Source organism: Camelus ferus, chromosome 5 (genome assembly GCF_009834535.1).
Source record: "Camelus ferus isolate YT-003-E chromosome 5, BCGSAC_Cfer_1.0, whole genome shotgun sequence".
Taxonomy (NCBI): domain Eukaryota; kingdom Metazoa; phylum Chordata; class Mammalia; order Artiodactyla; family Camelidae; genus Camelus; species Camelus ferus.
The window spans coordinates 7921972-7938274 of NC_045700.1; the positions used below are offsets into that span (position 1 = coordinate 7921972).

At 43.3% G+C, this 16303-nt stretch overlaps 2 long non-coding RNA genes across 3 annotated transcripts; one reads left to right on the top strand and one right to left on the bottom strand.

Moving 5' to 3' along the window:
* The first annotated feature begins 1215 nt into the window (after window positions 1-1215).
* Window positions 1216-3417, top strand: LOC116663561. The gene is made up of 2 exons (XR_004319749.1): window positions 1216-1974; window positions 3136-3417. It is a non-coding gene; the product is annotated as an uncharacterized LOC116663561 (long non-coding RNA).
* A 3069-nt stretch (window positions 3418-6486) lies between these two features.
* LOC116663562 lies at window positions 6487-10801 on the bottom strand. 2 transcript variants are annotated; one of them, XR_004319751.1, is made up of 3 exons: window positions 10710-10801; window positions 8931-9113; window positions 6487-6618 (listed from the first exon to the last, which is right to left on the bottom strand). It is a non-coding gene; the product is annotated as an uncharacterized LOC116663562 (long non-coding RNA). The 2 variants fall into 2 exon arrangements; XR_004319750.1 differs by lacking the exon at window positions 10710-10801 and adding an exon at window positions 10380-10502.
* Between the last annotated feature and the right edge of the window lie 5502 nt (window positions 10802-16303).

The window sequence follows — 16303 nt, forward strand, 5'->3', positions numbered from 1 at the left end:
TTTTTTCTCTGTACTTAATTTTTTAGCTCCTTGATCAACAAATACTTTCTCATTTCCTTTCTCTGCAGCAAAATACATGCATTTAATAGTTACAAACTGACAAGTGTCATTTCCTTCATACATTAACCTATTTACAACAGGATAATGAATCAAAGCAGTTAAATGACTTGATTTTATTTCATTTGTGGAATTGTACTTATGTTTATTACATTTAAAATAAGAATGGTACCAAATTTTAACTGAAAAGTATCAATAATCTGAGAACATATTCACTTTGGAAATGAAGGTGTGTGTATACGTGTGTGGCAAGTGTGTTTTTATCAAATTGATCTCGGAAAGAGAGGGCAGCATTATCTTCCAGCCTGTGACCTCAGTTTTGACCTCAATCCTGCAGTGTCCCCAGTGGGACCTTCCATTTCTATGGGACATAGTCTGCAAACTGCCAGTTAGGAGAGAATGCTCCTAATTAAAAACCATTAGAATTAAAACTTGCTGATACATTGTCTTCCTGTGTATAATTTTCTCACCTTTCTGTGTTTTTGTTAAATGGAAAAGTTTAAGTAAAGCTGCAGGTTCCTTCTCCTTATTAATGTTGGACTTCAGACCACTTCCACCATCTGGACATGGGGGTCCTCACCTAGAAATAAACATAAAGGTCCCAGAAGTACCTATTTAGGAAAACAGCTTTGCAGAGGAAAAGATAGTAATCTTACATTCAGCTCATGTGAAAGTGTGATCTACATTTTGCAGTGTTTATTAACGGTTATATGAATTTATTTCAGTAAAGTCTTCTCCCTTCATCTGTTAGGCGTTTTTCACTTCACAGGACCCACCTGGCACTTTTGTCACATTGTTGATGGCAGAAGGCCTCTGTAGAATGCTCTTGTCAGACAGTGTTATGGAAAACAGTCTCTGAAAATACTGGCAAATGGTAGCCCCAAATTTTGTCTTTGCACCTAACATTTACAAAGGCCTCGGCTCTCGTGTCGCTGTTACCACCGCAGTGTTTATTATGTCTGGTGGACTAGTTTAGACCCTGTTTATTGAGCGGGTGACTTTTATAAGAAAGGTTTTTAAAAGAACACTGTAGGTGGGGACTTTTGCAGTTTGAAATGTCCCCACACATTTCATAATTAAATACCTAACTAATTAAGTCAAGTTTCAAAAAGTTGGCCCTAATTTCTAGAATGGAAACAAAGTTACATTTAAAGAATTACGTATTGTTTTCCGTATTTCTAACTCTAGGAATTTGTGAATCAGAATCCAACTTTTGTAACTGTCGCTAGTCTCTCCTTTTCTTTTCTTCAAGCAGATTTTCTGATATAAATATTTTAGTCATATACAGAGAGCAAAATACATTTGCTTAACTTGTTTGCCGGTAGAATTTTCACTTGACATTATAACAGAACACTTTTCTTCATTTTATGCATCTGCAATTCTGTGCTAAAAACTTTAGCAAGAACAGACCTTAAAATTAAAAGTGCAGGAATGGAAATCTCATTTTAAGGAAAAATCCATTAAGGTTAAAAAAACCTAAACTTTTATAAAGGGCAGTTTTTCTGAGAACTGCAGAGTAATGCATTCAGTGTAGAACATGACTTGAATTGTTTAAACTCTTTGTACTAATAAGATCGGGCATCGCCCTCTGAGATTTTGTGTATCCGACAGGGCAGTGTTTATTGTGCTTTCCATCAGGGGAATCTAAATAGCCTTTCATATATATGTTCTGTATTATCTAAAATCAAAGTAAGTTAGAATTTATTTTATTTTAGTCCTGTGATTATTTTTTCTATTTAAGCAATCCTCAAGTAAGGTCAAGTCTCTAAAAGTATTTATTTAAAGGCCACATTTCATAAGCTAGCTGTCATTCCTATGATAGTGTTTCATATTTAACTTACACATTAAAAATAATATTTGACTTATTTCAGATGCGGAAGTAGTTGGAGAATAATACAGATAAAGAATTAAAAGAAGGTATGTTGCCAACATTTCTGAATTAAATTTAGACATTGATTTCCAAAATGCACTGTAAACAGTAAATGGCATCTCTTTCTATTGTTTGAATAACAGATACTATGTTAAATTTTTTTGTTACACATATCTAATGAAAAATGTGAAAGCACAATTTCATTCATAATGATAAGTGTACTTATTCCTCATTTATTCATCATGATCCATAGCTTTAAAAAAAATCTCAGGAAGTCTGTGTTCTCTATTTCTGGCTGTGCCCTTCCTCTTCTGCTGTCCCCGTGGGCCTGTCACCTGCACACGGACCTGTTCTCAGAAAGCATGGAGGTCATCAGCTTCTCGAGTTTGGTAGTGACTGAGGCCAAAAACCCAGACTCAAGCAATCACAGTTCATGTACCTGTCCCCTGGTGGATGACAATTAATTTCCTGTCATTCACTTTGTCAGGGGTTAACATTTTGCCCTCAGGAAAAATTCCAAATTCCTTAGCTTGGAAGAAAAACACCCACATCGATCTGGCTCTTGCCAAAGGCTTCAGCCATATCTCTTTACTCCCCTGCTCTGCCCCTGTGCTCCAGTGGCTGGTCAGACTGCGTCCGGCTCCGCGGGCGCCCCACCTGCCTCTGCTCTGTGTGTTTGCTTCTTGCCTCTCCCTCCCACACTTTCTCCTCCTCCTTCAGGTATCTGCTTACACGTCACGGCCACCAAAGAGGGGACAGTATTGACACAAAGCTGGACGTCCCTTCTGAGTGTTCCAACTGTGCCCTCTTTTATACCTGTCATGGCATTTATGTCTCTGTACCGAAATTGCCGGTTTATCTAGTTTTCCAGTTTACGGTACATGATTTTTCAGGGTGGGCTTTGTCATCTTCATCTTGTGATTCCAGTGCTTGTCACAGTGACTTAGTACATGGTTGCCGAGTAAATGAATGAAGAATGAGAAAACCGGGGGCTCTGATCCTTAGCCACAGGAGCAGTTAATTCAACATGCAGCCCTGGGCAAAGTCTAGAGTAGTAATCTTGTATTTTGTGTTGTAATCGTGTGTAGGTATTTTTCGTTCTTCTTAAAACTTAGAAGAGTCTCAGCTTTTCTTAAAAAATAAACTGACATTTAGTTACCTATGAAGTATTTTAAGTAAAGAATCTAATTCTTTCATTTTCTTTCCAGCTACTACTGAACTTGGATCTAAGTCCTAGAGACTCTCTCACAGCCTTGATGGACGAATCAAGTCTAAGTCCAGATCTGGTTCCGAAAGCACGTGAAGAATATGTGGAGATTTTGAAGAATAATTATATGATGTGCAAGATAAATAGTAAACATTTACCTGCTGGGCTGTTTGCTTAACATTTTATTTACTTTCCATTATGTAAGATACTGACCCTGTTTATTAAGGGAAAATACTCTTGCATTCTATGGGCATGATTAAAATTGATGTAGTATTTTAAATCACGTTTCTCTGCATCTCATTGACTTGTAAGCAGATTTTGGGAATAAAACCCAGCACTCTGGAGTATTATATACTCAAACTGAGCCCAGATGCCAGCTGTTTAAACAGCACCCAGCCACCCACCAAACTTGTCGATATTGAGCCGTGTTGATTGATAGCTTTTTTGAATTTTCCAGCGTTAATCACTGTCTATAGACCTAAAGATTTAGACGGACAGGGCTTGGATCTGCTGTGGCTGTTGCAGTGTTCTGATGGATCACAACAATCGTTACAGTGCCATCAAGCTTTCTATATGTTACCTTAAACACTGATTCACAGATGTTTCCTCATGGAGAAACGAAATCTGCCTCAGGCTTTTCATTTTCTCTATTTATTTACTTTTTGGAAACAGTCTTAAAATTAGAGACAAGTTCTGAGCACCAGACTCAAACGGACATTGTCACAAACATGCCATCTCTCCCATACATTCTCCTAAGGCGTTATCTATCTTCCCTAAATGTCACTTGTTCTACCATAAGTGCCCTTTCTCTCCCCTCTCACCAAGAAGTCATTTGTTTTTCAGAAAACGCCTTTCTCCTTTTCCTGTCACTTATTAAATTGCATATAAGCCCCCACTTCTAGCCACCTCTTCAAATCCCATTGCTTTGTGAACTCCTGCATGTATTCATACATAATTTTTTTCTCACAGTAATCAGCTTTAGTCAATTTAATTTGCAGGTTCCCAATCACTGAATGTAAGATGGTAAAGGAAATACTCTCCTTCTCAACAATTTCCAGGAGCTAAATTTTTAATAACTCCTACTTAGATCCTTTATTCCCTTTTCTGTCTTTTCAGTGTGCTTACTTGGCAAAACTCCCAACTGCACAACAGACTGATTGTCACTCTTCCCCCTTACATCCCCCCAGGCATCTAAGTGCTGCTGAAGAAAGTCACGCACTGCCCAGCGATCCTACTACTTTTATTTAGTTAACTTGCACCTTCTTCCTTCTCAGTGACGATTTCAAATTTCCCTCTCTGTAAACATCTCCCTCTGTTTCTTCCCTCTCAGATGAACAGACAGTCTTACTTCTGACGACAAACTTCCTGAAGGATTTGCCTGCTTCCCCACCAGCAGTCTGTCCCCACCCATGCTGGTGTGTCTTCCCTTCCTCTATTCCCACGCAGCGAGTCACTGATGACTCCCACGTCTAAACCAAAGTGACACCTTTCCGGCCCTTGTCTAACTGAACTTCTCATTCCTCCGGGCATTCCATGTAGCTGACCTCTGTAACTGACCGCTGCCTGCAGCTTCCTCTTTAGTCTTCAGCTGAAGAGGATGTTGAAGGTGAGGGCTGCAGCCTTCTTGGTGAATTCACTCAGTTTACCCTGGCTGTCTCCCAAGGAAGTACACGTGTTATTCAATTTTTATTTTTCTCCTGTTAGTCTGCCTCATGTCAGGTTAATTCTTAGACCAGCCAGATGAGTCTAGAAGGGTGGAGGACCGCTCCCCGCCCCCACCCCAGCTCAAGCCTGAGCACACGTGGCTGTGCTCATTCTCAGCTGGCGTGGGCGCTGCCGCGCCTGCAGGGAAGAGGTCGATGGCAGACGCTGCTGTTCCTCCAGCACTAGCCAGTGAGCTGAAGCTCACCTGAACGTCCTCCAGGCTGAGCTGGGGTCACTGCTCCCGGCAGCAGAAGACTGCCTTTGTGAAAGGAAAACAAAAACGGAGTCTGCATTGCTCGAGAGGGCTCACGAAGGAGGTGAGACTTACGCACGTCTCGGCCCACAGAGAACCCGGCCCTGTGAGCATTTATTGCCCTAATGAAGTCATCCGGAACACCTGCCAGAAACTTCAGCTTCCCTCCTGCTCTGCTCTCTCAAGATGGCCCTACAGTCCTGAGACGCTCTGCCCCCTTCCCATCCCCACACCGTCTCATACCTCAGGTCTCAGTGCACCACCACTGTTTTATTTTCCTCTCTGTTTTCTCTTTGGCTTTTTTAGTTATTTGCCTTTTTATTGATGTATATAGTCAGTCAAGATGTGTCTGTTTTTGGTGTACAGAAATGGAATTGACCTTAATCTACTAACAAAGAATGTCAAACAGTTTGCGTTAAATGTTCATGTTTACTTGTATTAACCAAAGTTTTGCAGCTGAGCTGTACTCTGCTCAGGACTAGAATGCTGTTGAATTGTTTCATTAGTGCTGTGCATACGCTCTGATGGGAAAGCTTTTGATGTCCTAACAGAAATACATTATGATCTATTTTTCTATGGAGTTGTTTCTATTATCACCTTTTATTTTCACTTTTATTTAACAGCAGTACCTCTTTTCCTTTTAATCCAATTTTATATGCTGCTAAATATATTTTAAGTATAGTGTGTTTGCAAACCTTGGTAGCCATGATGAGAACTTTATCATGTGTAGTAGGAAAAGCTATGAAAATAGGTAGATTGTAAACAGAAAATATTATGTTGTAACTGTATGAATTTTTAACTGCTGTAGACTGGATTTTGGAAAAGAATGTAAAATATATCCGCTCAGAATAATTAATTTGTAAATTCTGGAAGTTCAATTTTTATGTGGATGGTATGACACTTGAAAATACTGTCTTGGGGTTTTTCCCTGAAAATACCCAGATGTGGCACCAGTGGCAGCAGGGGCACCAGAGGCAGCAGGGACAGCAGAGGCACCAGAGGCGGGGGAGAGAGGAGGAGGAGGGGGACCCTGAGCAGCGGCGGCGGCAGGAGGAGGAGGAGGAGGACCCGGAGCGGCGGCGGCGGCGGCAAGAAGGGGGGCGGCAGCTCAGCAGGAGGAGAAGACCCGGTAGGTATTCACGCTCCGCGGAGCTGAGCCAGACGCGTCTTCTTACACACAGGTTGCCACTTCCCGGGCTTGAGAGTGAGCGTGGCGTCGGCGGAGGGAGATGGCCTGGGAGCGCATTATTTCATATTTATGTTAGTTGTGTGGGTCCAGAGTGAAGATATAAAATCCATAATTTAGTACAGGTTGTGGATAAAAAATAGTGAAAAATCCTGAGCTAAAGGGTCACACTCAGAGAATGCCATCAATGTACCACTGTCTGCTGGAGGTGGAGACCCATGGGAGAGTCCACTGGGGTCAGCGCTGGGTGCCAGGGGTGTTTCAGCATCTTGTCTATGTCCCAGGTTATGAAAAGCAGAGCACTGATGATGTCCAATAGGGAGATGACCAAGTACCAGAACCTGCAAATAGAGAATTGAGGTTTCATATTGCCTTTCAACACTGAAAACCTGAGCCAAGTACAGTATTTTTTTCAAGTTTTGGCTACATATTCAGAAAGATATGAGCCTTATACTTTTTGCTTATCTAAAAATAAGGCAGGATTTCATAGGATTTGCAACTGGGTTAAGACAAACTTTAGGGACATTAAAAGTGGTGTCTAGGTTTCTTATGTTTTCATGGGAAAATGTTAAGTGTATACAGACTTTCACATTAAATTTTTTCCTGGAACATGTACTTGGAATAATAAGCAATTATATTCTGATCTCAATACCATGTACTATTTATAGGTAGAGCTCTGGGAATTTAAAAAATCATAACAAAATCCCAACAGATATTCATTTTATATGACATTGGGGTTGTAACATGTGAATGATTGCATAGAAGAAAGAAACCCTCCAGCAAACTTTCCTGAAATTGTGTGGGTGATGGAACAGAAAACATAATAAATATAGAAAAAAAGTGAAAATACAGCTTTTAAAATATATTTAGGGGAGATGAAGTTTAATCATATAAAAGCTTCTGGAAGAGTGTGTGTGTGTGTGTGATATATATAATTGTATTAAGAAAGCACATTTGTGAGAGGTAGGATTACAGGTACTTGTAAAAAATGTGGTTTAGTAGTGTTTAGGAGCATGGATTCAAAAATAAGACTGATCCGGGTCCAAGTCCTGTCCCCTGGAAACCTGGTTAAATTCTGTGGCTGAGCAAAGTTACACAGCTCCTGGGGGTACTCTTTTCACTGTATTTGATATGAGTGGCTCTTGGTAGAATAGTGTGCTGTGACAGTCATGGTACACCTAGCACTTAAGAACGTTATGAGGATTATATAAGAAATGAGTATAAAGTACCAGACTTATGCTCAGTAATTTCTCACAAATGATTATATTATTGTTTATTTTTGCCTATTTTTCTTGCAGAACTTCTAAAAGATGTCATACATTATTTTTGTAAAGAAAAATAAAAACAAAATAGACCTACAAAAGTATCGGGCATGGAAGTTTACTTTTATAATACATAGGGCAGGGGAGGGAGACATTTCTATTACAAAAAGCTAAAATTTTCCCCCCAAATTTTTCCTACACTGATTTTTTCCCATTATTTCATCAGAAAATGCAAGTGAGGGTAAGGTTGATTGGGCCTATCAGCACTATCTATATGAGGTTTATGTTGAAGGTAAAAATCAGTACATTGCTTATTTGTAATCATATAGTATGGAGTAGGTCTTTGTAAATTGAACATTAAATTAAGAAATATTTATTCCAGTCATATCTCTTCTGTTATACTGAAACCATAATTAACTATAGCCATAATTATTGCATCCCATTTGAAAAAAATTAATTCCAGCCATAACTAACCCTTTGTATTTGAAAAGAAATGACATTTTGGAAGATGGTAAATTTAGGGCAGCTACACATTCTTTGCTGCCCCTCCCACTGAGAAGTGAAGGTTACTTCCCCTGCCTTGAAACTGGGCTAAATTTAGTGACTTGTTTGACCAAGAGAAATGTAGGAGAAATAACTTTCTGGGACTTCCAAGGCTATGGCATAAAGGACCCTGCAGTTTCTGCCCCAGCCTTTTAGAATACTCGCTTTGGGAGAAGTTGGCTGCTGTGTAAGAAATCTGACTACCTTGGGACCACTGCACCATGATGAAACCCGTGGTGACCACATGGACAGGCTGTATGTAGAAAAAGGGAAGGTGTGTAGGCAGCCCAGCTATGTCAGCCATCCTTAGGTGTCAGACACAGCAAATGAACCACCTTAATAGACGTATGAGCTCAGGTGATGTGACAGAGAGAGAACTGAAGAATCTAACCAACAGCCAGAGTGAAATCTAGACATGTGGCTCCAGTAGAGGAGTTCCAGCTATCTCCAGCCAGTCAAGCCATCCAAGGTGAGGCCCCGTACGTCTTAAAGAAACGCACCACCCCCACTGTAGTCTGCCCAATTCCTGACCCACAAATGATGACTGCAACGGAAGGTATTGTTTTATGCCTCTTAAGTTTTAGGGAGGTTTGATACGCAGAAATAGATAACCAGAATAGAACCCGTATTTATAAATCAGAGGCACTTCAAGTAGATTTACTACTAATCTATGTAACTGTCCTTCTTTTCCATGAATCACACACTCCTAAACCAGTCATTTACCAAAACTGAGCCGAATGTATAGTCACAAAAACTTGCTACATGGGTGATCACAACATAAGCAGCAAACTAATGAAAAGATCCAACATATGTTTTTCAAAGTATCAGTCGTTGCCACGTGTTCTTACCAAAGCAAACTCATGAGCTATCCTTCCATCTGGAGGCAGTTTTGCACCAAAACCTGCAGCTGGGAACATTCTATCACCGTCACAATCTTGAACGGTCTCCCCCACTGCTGTCAGCGCCGCACCGCAGGTGTGCAGTTTTGACAAGGATTCGTGTAGTGGAGAGAAGGGGGCTGGGCAGGTTGCCTGATGACAGAAAAAATACTTCAAACATAAGTGATCAAGCTAAAGATGTAATTTTTGGACATTTTTCTTGATGTCTATTTCAGATTGAAGTACTAAAAGTTATGTTTTTCTGCCTACATTCATAGTATGTTAAATAGTTTCTTTTGGATAGAGGTTGACATAGTGGTATTTATTACATTAGACCAGACATGTAGAAAGTTTCTCAAATATATGCTAAGCATATGCAGCTTTTTCTCAAACATTTCTTCTCATTGTCAATGCCGTAGGCTATTCTTGAGTTTCAGTCTCAGAAGAAGGGTAAGAGTACTTTTGTTAATCTTGTTTTATTGTAATCTTTATTTTTTTGCCTATAGTCGAAGGCCCCAACTGATTTAATGGGCTTCAGTTATTCTGAAGCCTTCTTAAAGTTGTATCAGAAATAGAAATTTATTAAATACTAAGCTATATCTTAATTTAATCACTTAAAAAGAGAAGAGCATAATGATTTTGAAATTCATGCTAGTTAATTACCAAGATCTGAAAAAAGTATTCAGTTTCTAACTAGATATTAAGCTAGGAGCCCAAAGCCTCAAAGTCAAGTCTTGCCATTTCCAGGACGACAACTATAAAAGCCTGTAGTAAACCCCACCGCAGTGGTTACTGGGAAGACAAAATAAGATTATGTACGAGGAAGTGATTAAAAATTATGGAGCACCATAGAAATGCAAAGTTTAGCTACTAATGCTATGATTGTGTGGGTCATCCACAAGGCTCTGAATTTTCAGTATGCTCTGTTGTGGGATATTGCATTTGAATAAAGGTGAATTTGAGAGAGAAAGTAATTCATGTGCTACCACTTCAACACACTGAGATTCACATTCACTTGCCCTAATTACCAGCACAAAGGCAGCCTCAAAGTCCACTTAGTTTCTGAAGTGAAGGTGGAAATTCAATGGGACTTGTCATAGCTCATAAAGCGCAATTCTGCATTAAAATATTGCCTGAAGAAGGAAAGCCTCAAGGCATAGTTCTTTTCTGACAGGGAAAAAATAGTAATAAGGCCTTGAGATCCAAAGGAAAACAAAATGAAGGAAAGATCTCCCTTTGGTTTATAATGCATATAATTGTACCCAGAACATTTTTGGTTTAAAAATAATTCATTGCGTAAATGCATATATATTTCCAAAGCGTTACCAGCATTCAAGGGCTGTTTCCACATGACAGAATTTCTAAAATATGCATCCTTTGACCAAGATGAGCCTTAATGTTCCCCTCAGCTGGACTAACCTTTAGAAAGATTTCTCCTGACTCCAGGCCCTTGACCTCTTATTTCTCGGAGCATAGACTTCAGGAAACTTGGAATTGCACATTGTTTCTCTGCTCCTTTGAGATGCAGATCTTCTGTAATCCTGGAGTGTCTTTCTCGGGGCCCTGGGAGCTGGCCCTCTGACGTGTAACCATCAAGGAAGGGAGCCCCTGGTCTCTGGGAGAGCTGGGGCCTAACAGCAGCAAGAGGGACTTAGTAACCGCAGCAGCCTGATCACCCAGGCCAGCTCCCCACCATCAGCCCTCAGCGCTTTCCCGCTAGTTCACCACAGCACTTAAAAACCCTCTCACCGTTTGTTCTGGAAGAGCGGAATTCAGGTTCTCTCTTCTGTTGCAATAGCTTCAGTCTCTATTGCAAAAGTCCTGAGTCAGGTCTTCCTTAGCCGTTCATCTGGTGCAGTTTTCCTTTGACCCTTCTTTCTAAGATAGGGATTTTGCTTCTTGGTTAAAAGCCCACTGGAGACAGAGCTAAACATTACCACTACTTGGCTAAGTGGTTATTTGACACAACTCTCAAATATAAGAACTGTTACCCAATGGTGGCAATATGCAACTAATCCTGTTTCTCTAAGAAAACCACAATTTACAAAGTTAAGATAAAAATTCCACTAATACCCCACGTATCTAAACATCTTAGCCTATCATGTGTAGCAGAGCTCAGTCCTACCTGTTCAAAGATGTTCTTTCCAGCATCTTCATCCTGCCCAATCTCTTCACTATTCCACTAGTGATATCTTCCTTTCCATCCTTACCTCTCAGTTTGCCATTCTGTCCTGAGATTCACTTTCTCCTCCTCCAGCTTGGGTCTTCTCACATGCATTAGACAACCTTTCTTATTTATTCCAGCTCTTGTTGTCTTTCCTCACCTACTCTCATGTGCTTGTGTTCTGCACCACGAAATTCAGCAGTTCTTTGAATCTGGGACCTGTTTGTACCACATCTGTTTCAGGAGCAGTGCATATGAGAAATGAACTTGTAGTAGGTTGGTAACACTGGGTTGTCAGCGAATAACAATAAGAATTATGAAAGTCTGAAATCCTACATGAACTTACTTCAGATCTCACTTAATCTCTTTAATAAACCTATGACACGGTTACTTTTATTACACCCACTTCTCAGATTAAATAACTTTCAGATTAAATAACTTGCCTGAATCATATAGTAATAATGGGTCAAACTAGAATAGAAATCTAGGCAGACTTCATGGGCCTTACTCTTAGCTATAACTCTTTTCTTACGGATTTTGTAATATTTTAAACCCTGAATACTATCAAACACGTCTGATTTTGTTTTAGAGGTACACTATGCCTTAATTTAAAAATTCACACTTGAATAGGCTCATTTTTAAAAGTTTTATTGAGATATAATTCATATAACATAATTAACCCATTTAAAATGTATAATTCAACGATTTTAAGTATATTTACAGATATGTACAATGATCAATACAATTTTAGAAGATTTTCATTACCTCAAAAAGTGTACCTATTTACTATCATTCCCTATCACTCCATCCAGCCCAGCACTAAACAATGGCTAATCTACTTTTTGTCTCTATCAATTTGCCTATTTTGGACATTTCATGTACAATAGAATCCCATTATATGTGAGGTACTGTGACTATCTTTCACTTAGCAGAGTGATTTCGAGGTTCATCTGTGTTGTAACGTGTCAAACTTCATATTTCACTCCTGTTTATTGCTGTATAGTATTCCATTATATGAATATACCTCATTTTAAAATCCATTTATCAGTTGATGGACATTTGGGGTGTTTCCAAATTTTGGCTATTATGCTGCTATAAACATTCATGTACAAATTTTTGTGTGGACATATGTTTTCATCTCTCTTGCATATGTGTCTAGTGGAATTGCTGGGTCATATGGTAACTCTATGTTCAACAACTTTAAAAACTGCCAAAGAGTTTTCCAAAGTGGCTGCAGCATTCTACATCCTCAGCAGCAGTATAAGAGGGTTCCAGTTTCTCCATATGCTTGTCAACACTTGTGACCTGACTTTTGGATTATAATTATCATAATAGGTGTGAAATAGTATCTTATTATGGTTTTAATTTGTGTTTCCTGTTATATAAGTATGCCAAGTACCTTTTCTTGTACTTATTGGTCATTTGTATATCTTCTTTGAATAAATGGAATATCATTTTAATTGGGTTATTTGTCTTTTTTGAGTTATAAGATTTCATTACACATTCTAGATAAAAGTCCGTTATGACATACTCGATCTGCTAATATTTTATCCCATTCTGGGATTTGTCTTTTCGCTTTATTAACTACATTCTGTGGCACACAAAAAGTCTGAATTTTGATGGAGTTCAATTTACTTATCATTTGCTCTTGTTGCTTGTGTGTTTGGTGTCATATCTAAGAATCAACTGTCAAATCCAACGTCGTGAAGGTACATCCCTATGTTTTCTTCTAATAGTTCTATACTTTTAACACTTACATTTAGATTTTGGATCTATTTCATATTAACTTTGCATACGATGTTAGCTAAGGATCTAACCTCATCGTTTTGCATGTGGCCACCCACCTGTCCCAGTGCCATTTTTGAATAGACCCTCCTCTGACTGAATTGTCTTGTAATCTTCTCAAAATCAGTTAACCTTAGATGCATGGGTTTATTTCTATTTCAGTGATCTACGTATCTATCTTTATGCCAGCCCAACACTGTCTTGATTACTGTTGCTTTGTAGGAAGTTCAGAAAATGAGGAATATGAATCTTCTTACTTTGTTCTTCTTCCAAATCTGCTTTGGTTCTTCTGTGTCCTTTTGAATTCCAGACAAATTTGGGGGTCAGTTATTCATTTCTTCAAAAAAGGCCTTTCAGATTTTGACAGAGTTTAAAGTAAATATTGCCATCTTAACAATGTTGAATTTTCTCAACATGCTTTCCACTTTTTTAGATCTTTAATTTCTTTCTAAAATTTATCAGAATCTAATTTTAGGGTATACGTTTTGCACTCACTTTGTTAAATTTATTCCTAAGTACTATTCCTTTTGATACTATTGTATGGAATTGTTTTCCTAATTTCATTTCACAAGAGATGTCTCTTGCCTGAGTATTCATAAGACTATCACACATAAGTCTTTGAAAGATTTTGCTTAGGAAGCATTATTTTAGCTGTCTTTTTATGTTTTGAAAGCAGACAACAGCAGGATTTCAAGAAACCCAGATAGGAATACTATAGAATACTATAACAAGGCATGCCTGCCAAATGTCACAAGTCAGTTTTTGGCTGAGACCACTGTAATAAAGACAGGTTTCCAAGAGAAAAACAAGCAGAAGTTTATTAACATGTACACCTCATGTATATATGGGAGATACCCAAGGAAAAATGAGTAATTCAAAGAGACAATTTAGAATTGCAGCTTATATAGCGTCTTCAACAAAGAATAAATTTGTGGAGAAATGACAGGACAGCAGAAAGAAGGTTCAGGCCTCCAGGGGTTGAAATAAAGGTTGTTTAGTAAAGTTTCTTATGCAGATTCCTCTGGTTCCAAAACTCAGAAGGATAGAAAGAAAATTATTTGTCCTCCCCTGTAGAGCCCAGGAGGATGGAGGAAAAATCTTTTTCCCCTTATGGGAAAATGGGGTGTCTAATGGTGTGATTAACTTTTGTCCTTTTTGGTAGAAATGGGAGAAGGAATGGCTGTGAAAATGTATGTCCTACTTTTAAGCAAATAAGGGAAGGTGGGAGCTTTTCTTTTATCCTCAGCTCAAAAGAATTCTTATGCCCAAATCATACATCTGGGAGTGGCACACTCTGCTACACTTCAGTTCAAAAGCTGACTCTATGAAATAAGCAACAAAGCAAATTAACAGGAGAATAGATTCACAACTTTATTATTTTTAATATTGCATACACAAGGAGTTTCACAGGAAAAAAAGAAAAGTACCTCCCCAAAAGGGGTGAGATTTGAGAGCTTATATACAACCTTAATAGGGGAAGGGAATGGGGGGATGCGGGAATTCTAGGGGAGAATAAAACGTTTTTTTGAAAGATAAACGGGCCCTTTCTAAAGCCTTTTTGTTTATTTTGCTTTCTTTAACTTTGCTGCAGAAGCTAAATTGTTTCCATTTGGGCCGCGGCTCGGGCGGGGCTCCAGGGTGGTTAAAAGCTGCCTGGTGGCTGCAAGCAGAAAGGCTCAAGCAGAAGCCCTGACACCCGGGAAACGCAGAGGCGCCCCTCAAGCGCCCCGGAGCTCCCGAGGCTCCAGTCCTGCTCGAGGATGAGCCTTTGGAAGAGATACTTGCCCTGCCCACCCTGGGGTCAGCAGGCTGAGAGGTCACTCAGATGGTTGCCCACCTGGAGGATGCCTTCCACCGGCTCGCCTAGGCGGTCGCTCCGGGGAGCCGCGGGAGGGGGCGGGGCCGGGCGGCTCCCGCAGAGCCGCGGGGAGGGGGGGGGAGGGGGGGCCGCTCGGGGACAAGCGCGGGAGGGGGCGGGGCCGGGCGGCTCCGCAGGACCGCGGGGAGGGGCGGGGACGGTGCGCTGCCGCAGGACCGCGTGAGGTTGCGTGGCCGGGCGGCTCCGCAGGGCCGCGGGAGGGTGCGCTGGCGGCGTCGACCGCGGGAGGGGGCAGGCCGAGGCGGACTCCAGAGGACAGCGGGGGAGGCAGCGGCCGCGCGTCCCGCAGAGCCGCGGGAGGGGGCGGGGACGGCGCTGCCGCAGACCGGGCGGGGAGGGGCGGGGACGGGCGGCTCGAACGCCGAGCGCGGGCGGGCGGCGCAGCGACCGCGGAGGGCGGGCGGGGAGGGCCAGGGGGAGGCGCGAGCGCGGGTCCGGGGACGCGGGGAGGGGGCGAGGCCGGGGCTCCGCAGGACCGCGGAGGGGTCGGGAACGGGCGGCCGCTCCGGGAAGCCGCGGGGAGGGGGCGGGGCCCAGCGGCTCCCGCAGGACCGCGGGGAGGGAGCGAAGCCGGGCGGCCGCTCGGGGAAGCCGCGGGGAGGGGGGGGGCGGGGTGGGCGGTCCGCAGAGACGCGGGGAGGGGGGGGCGGGGAGGGCGGCCGCTCGGGGAAGCAGCGGGGAGGGGGCTGGGCCGGGCGGCTCTGCAGGACCGCGGGGAGGGAGCGAGGCCGGGCGGCTCCCGCAGTACCGCGGGGAGGGGTCGGGAACGGGCGGCCGCTCCGGGAAGCCGCGGGGAGGGGGCGGGGCCCAGTGGCTCCCGCAGGACAGCGGGGAGGGAGCGAAGCCGGTCGGCAGCTCGGGGAAGCGCGGGGAGGGGGCGGGGCGCGGGCTGCCGCTGGACCGCGAGGTGGGGGCGGGGCCGGGCGGCTCCGGCAGGACCGCGGGGAGGGGGCGGGGAAGGGCGGCCGCTCGGAAAGCCGCCGGGAGGGGGCGCGGACGGGCGCTGCCGCAGGACCGCGGGGAGTGGGCGAGGCCGGGCCCGCAGGACAGCGGGGAGGGAGCGAAGCCGGGCGGCTCCCGCGGGGAGGGGGCGGGGACGGGCGGCCGCTCGGGAAGCCGCGGGGAGGGGGCTGTGACGGCGGAACGCTCCGGGAAGCCGTGGGGAGGGGGCGGCGGGGCGGGCGGCTGCCGCAGGGCCGCGGGGAGGGGTGGGGCCGGGCGGCCGCTCCGGGAAGCCGCGGGAGGGGCCGGGGCCTGGAGAGACGGTAGGGGCGGCGGCTCCGGAGAAGCCCGAGCTCACCGTGGCTCTCATGGCTCGGCCGCGGGAACGGGCGACGGGAACCACCGAGTTTTAGCCCGAAGTCCCGGTCATCCTCGGTTCGCCCCCGCACACGCCCCCCCTCCCCGCCCCTTGCCTCCGGAGCTCGCTCTGCCGCCGCGCCGGTGCTGCCGCGTCGTCTTGTACCCGATCCCAGTCTCCTCCTTTCTCCTTTTCTCTCGTGTTCCCGTTGAAGA